This window comes from Triticum dicoccoides, chromosome 6B, assembly GCF_002162155.2.
Source record: "Triticum dicoccoides isolate Atlit2015 ecotype Zavitan chromosome 6B, WEW_v2.0, whole genome shotgun sequence".
Taxonomy (NCBI): Eukaryota; Viridiplantae; Streptophyta; class Magnoliopsida; order Poales; family Poaceae; genus Triticum; species Triticum dicoccoides.
The window spans coordinates 528,811,747-528,817,305 of NC_041391.1; the positions used below are offsets into that span (position 1 = coordinate 528,811,747).

General features: G+C 45.0%; 1 non-coding gene across 1 annotated transcript; it reads left to right on the forward strand.

Moving 5' to 3' along the window:
• The first annotated feature begins 2,978 nt into the window (after positions 1 to 2,978).
• On the forward strand, positions 2,979 to 3,139 carry LOC119326852. The gene has a single exon (XR_005158217.1). It is a non-coding gene; the product is annotated as a U1 spliceosomal RNA (small nuclear RNA).
• The last annotated feature ends 2,420 nt before the right edge of the window (positions 3,140 to 5,559 follow it).

A 5,559-nucleotide genomic window follows, 5' to 3' on the forward strand; every position in this document is an offset into this window, starting at 1 on the left:
GAAGCCCAACGAATCGCAAATCGCCTAAACTGTCGATTGCGTTCCTTCCCGAATACTTACCTCAGCATGCCAAATAGTGACGCACGTCTTCAGGAGAAAGACTTCCACCCAATTATTTCCAAGCTCCAACCTTGGATGGAGCCTTGGCAGGGGAGGTGGCTTTCCAAGACCGCTCGAGTGATTCTGATGAACTCCTCCCTTGTTAGTCTCTTGATGTATGTTATGGGATTCTATAGTTTACATGAATCCCTCCATTAGGAGGTCACTAAACTTCTCTCCAGATTCTTCTAGGCTGGAGAGAACAATAAATAGAAGTACCACAAGGTTAAGTGGTCTGAGATCTACAAGCCCAAGGACCAGGGCGGCCTCGGGGCCATTTCATCCAAGTGGATGAATATTCCACCACCACCCCCCCCCCTCTCCAAATGGCTTTGGCGTATTCAGACCGGGGAGAGAGGCCTTTGGCTGGAAATTATCCGCGCCAAATACCTTCGAGGGCAACCTCTGGCGTTCGTCGTTAGATCTGGTGGATCCCAATTCTGGCAGTCGGTGATTCAACTGATGCCGGTCCTGCGTATTGGGACCTCCATTCAGGTGGGCTCTGGATCCGACACCCTCTTATGGCTTGATAGATGGGCCGGGAAGCGTCCGTTTGCGGAGCGGTTCTACTCTTTATTCTCGATTTGTGTCCGTCCACAACTCTCGGTGGCCATGGCTCTGGCTGACCTGGCGCTATTGCTTTCTGCCGTACCTTCGGGGCGATGGAACTCGCTCAATGGGAGGAATTGCTCGAGTGTGTTGCCCTCCACACCCCCTCCCTTGAGCCAGATTCGCTATCTTGGCATCTAGAGCCAAGTGGCCGCTTTTCTACTAGATCTCTGTATCAGGCAATTGTGCCCACTCCCGGACCAATTGAGCTCTCGGTCTTATGGGAGATCAAGCTCCCCTTGAAAATCCGCATATTCCTTTGGCAATGGGTCCAAGGCCGACTGCCCTCGGGCACGGAGGTGCGCAAGCGTAATGGCCCTGGGGACGGCCTTTGTCCCCTTTGTTTGGTACCAGAAGACTGTAATCATATCTTCTTCCGGTGCCCGGCGGCGCAGTTTCTATGGAGCTGCTTCCGGGAGGTAGTTGGTGGTGTCTGGTGCCACACAACCTTCCGGCCCTTTTCGGGGAGATACTTAGGCTCCCCAGACCTAGACGTGCACCCACTTGGGTGGCTATGGGTACCCTGGCATGGACCCTTTGGTGTAACCGCAATAAACTAGTCATCGAACGAGTGATTCCGTGCCGTGTGACTGATGCAATCTACAAAATGTGTGGTTTCTTATAGCTATGGAGTCCGCTTAGCAAGCGGTGTGATCGGGACGTCATCAACAACATCATCATGGGTCTCCGCTCTTCGGCTACAACTCTAGCTCCACCACCACCACCACCACCACCATCCCCGGAGCCGGATTAGCTTCCGTTTTCTATTTTGTTTGGGGCTTGTCTTGTTGTGCCCCCAGCGATGATTTGAGACTTAAGATCGGCTTGTACTTTGAACCGTTTTGTTGGATGCTTGGGGTTGTTGCTTTATAATATAAAGTGGGGAAACCCTTTTTCGTAAAAATTTATAGGAGCTGCTACCATTTGAGCATTTTGGTTATTCGTGAAACAAACATTTCCCTCATCATTATTTAAATTTGAACTGTAGATAATTTTCAATTTGGAGGATGTGTTTTATGTGTTCCTTTTGACAATCAGTTTCTCGAACGTTATCTTTTAATTTTTTTCTTTGTACCAGTTGAGAGAAAAATATATTCTTATTAACATGATCTTTTTTTTTTGCAAACATCTTATTAACATGATCTGGTCATCTGGCCATTTATTTAAATTCTGTAGATCAAGCACTACCAAGTTTCCTTGAATTACAGCAACGGGCCTTACCCTGAAACTTTTAGCCCATCTAACTGATGAGGTGCTAACTTAAAGCTTCATGTAAGTTGTTTGAAAGTGATTTGCTATAAATAACTCAAATTCAGTATGTGCTGTGTCACTAGAACTATACCACGTCACAAACAGGAACGTACATTTCTTACGCTGAATATCGTGATTTGGTCACATGTACTCCCTCCGTTCCAAAATAGATGACTCAACTTTGTACTAACTTTAATATATTAAGTTAGTACAAAGTTGAGTCATCTATTTTGGAACGGAGGGAGTATGTTTTTAAGTGGTCTCTTTATTGAAATTCATGATTATGGTTTCTCTATCTAATAGTAGTACTACAATAAGATACGATGGTATATTGAATTTGACTGTTTACGTGTTCAGCTACTCCAAAACCTGAATGAATCATACCAACACAAATTTCTGAGATGGATCTGTGTTGCATCTTTTTGGAGCCAACTTGTGGACTCGAGAAGCCATACTGCACATCTCCAGTTCAAAATTTCAAATACAGGTAGCAGACAATCACCATTCAGCAAGCTGCATACTGTTGGTGGCCCTCGGGGGGCGTACATATCTCCAGTTCAAAATTTCAAATACACATACTGGTGCGCTCTTGGGCACACATTGAATAACTGGCATTTGTTTGCTTTCAGTTAAAATGTTTTGAGCCTGCTAATTAAGGAGGAAAAATATCCTGAAACTCACCGGTAAAACCTGGAAAGTTATTCAATGTGTGCCCAATTCTGCCCCAGTGCATTTGAAATTTTGAACTGCCCTCGTTCAAAATTTGAAACTTTAAATAAGCGATAGAGGATCACGCAGCCGTAACAAGTTTGACCTGCCATCGTTTTTCCAATGCGAATCTGGCCCGGTTGGTACTAATAGGCCCATACACGGTGTCCTGTTCGAATTCCTCTTCCTGGAAACCCGCAACAAACACCAGGCGAGGCATGCTTTCTTTCGTTTAGTACCACATCGCTTGTCCAAAGAGACAGCGTAGGCAGCGCAACCTATAAAACCAGGGCATAGGGCAACCTTGAAACATACTTACCTGGATGGGGTCTATGGCTGATCAAGAAGAGCCATGGCCTAGGCTAGTGATCCACATTGCACTTTGTGGGTGTGCTGGCTTACCATCTCCTCTTTAAGGAGAGTGGACGTCATAATTTGTGATAGAGGGGGTACGCATTCGCGCGGCCCCTGCCAAATTTCAATGCTAAGTTTTGATTCGTGGTTTGGTTCTTAGTGTCAACTCTGAATCCCTGAGTGTCAATGACCTTGGTTGTTTTCTCAAGTCTATGAAACTGTGAGTGACCTAGGGCTTCTTTCTATTTTCTGTGTTGTACTACTATAAAACTGTGAGTGACGTCATAATTTTCTATGAAACTGTGAGTGTGAATGACCTTTAACTGGGAGTATCAACTTTAAGTTTTGTCCTTTTGATTTGTGATGATTTGGTCCTTAGTCCAGCTCTGAATTCTCTTGAAGTTTTTCAAGTGACATTATGCTTGTTCTCTATTGTCTGTTCTCTATCGGGTCAAGTTTCAGTTTGAATTTTGCACCTACTTGGATCCTTAGTCTGTGCAAGAGAATGACCTTTTCCTCTAGGAAAAGTAAGTGACCTTAGTGACCTTAGTGACCTCTGTATTTCGAGTACTCGCCCAAGCCTGAACTGCACTAAGAGCATACTGATAATGACACGAGAGAGGCGAAATTGTTGATAAAGTAACATTTTTCTTTCATAAAACAGCCGGTCCCAGATTTGATCACGGCGTTAATATCTGGAGTCTGAAGAGCAACCACATTTCACAACACATTGCTTACTAAAATAAAAAACCAAGCACCGTATGTTGACAGCAAATATTTCTTCTGTTCAACATACTGCTTCTTTTAGCAGCTCGTGTTTCTTTTCATGCAGAATGCGTTTTTTTCACCTTTGTGAAAGAGACAGGTTTAGATTGAGAAGATTCGTCAAGCAATCCGGAGAAAATTAGAAGTAGCTTGACTGCAAATGTGCTTTGTGTTCTTTTCCCGGTTTCTTACCTGAAGAAAATTATGCTGTGCAAGCTCCAAGAACTGAATATTAAGGATTCCATATTCGCTCGGGAACATGCATTTCAGAAAGTTCTGTTTCCATCTCTCAGCGCGGCGCCCGCACGGCCTCCTCGGTACTACACTGAAGCAATCAGCTCCGATCTGGGCAAGTGATGACTGGTGAGCAGAGCTTCTTCATTCCTCAGTACTTAACCATGCATGTAACTAGCCATGTCCAAATTGTTTATTTACTGAATTTTTTATGCTTATACATTGTTGCAATAGTAGTATGTATAACCAGGTGTCATGTTCCATCTCTTCCTTCAAAACTCAATTTTTTTTGCGAGGATAAGGGAGTTTTATTAATGAGTAACATTGTTACAATCAATAGGCCATATTTCCTCGATACATGGTGGAGCCGAGGTCAACCACACAGCAGTTGTGCTCTCGGTGCGGCTATAATTGGCCAAACGATCTGCAACTCTATTTTGACTACGAAAAATTTTCTGCGGATAAAACTCCCTACCAGACATTAACTCTTTGATCTCACTAACCAAATGCCCATAAGCTGAGCGCTCGAGTCCCCGATTCAACAAGCAAGAAAGCGCCTCTGTTGAATCTGACTGAACAACCACCGGTAAAGACGAGTGTTGGATTGCCAATGCCATACCCTGCATGATCGCATGAATCTCGGTTTCCAGAGAGTCGTTGCAGTTGAATATCACACGGTAAGCCAAGAAGATGATGTGACCCGTGCTGTCTCGCAATTGACGAGTGTTGGATTGCCAATGCCATACCCTTCAAAACTCAATTGACAAATATGTATGTGCAGTACTCCACGTAAAGATATTCAAGCATAAATAGATGACTGCTTTGAGTGCGTGTGGTGTATCCGTGTATGATTTCTGTCGCCTCAAGTTATTTGTGAACACTGTGTCATGATCATGGATACCAAGACAAGGTCATCTCTAGCGGATCCTTTAAAATGTTTTAGAGTAAAATTTTGGTTTTAAGAGGCTAAACCAGACCTAGCTGACCCCTTATTGGTTTTACCCAAAAAGGCTTTCGCCCCGCTTTATATATAAAGCAAACCATCACGTCCAAAAGGTTCAACACTCACACACCCACACACAAGGTAGCATAACACGAAGTACGAGGTACGAAAGGTTACTGCTGAGGGCACAGCTCAACAAGCCCTAAAATAAAAAAGGCGGACGCACCGCAAACAAAGATGTTAATCCGGCTCCGGTGGTGGTGGAGGAAGCGGCGGTGCCAAGCGGAGAGCCATCGAGCAAAGGTCGGCGATGATGATGTTGATGGCTGGTCCTGAGGGAGGCTAAGCGGCCGCCAGAGCTGCAAATAGCCACATATTTTGAACACTGCGTCAGTCGCACGTCGCATAGGGATATGTTGGATCACAAGTTTATTTCGAACCGTCCATAGCGTCCAGGCAAGGACCCCAATAGCCAGCCACCTAATGTAGTGGCCCGTTGGAGGTAAGGTCTGAAGCTCAGCGAAGAGGTCCGGGAAGTTGGTGTTGCACCAACGACCACCAACCACCTCGCGCAAGCAACTCCACAGGAACTGGGC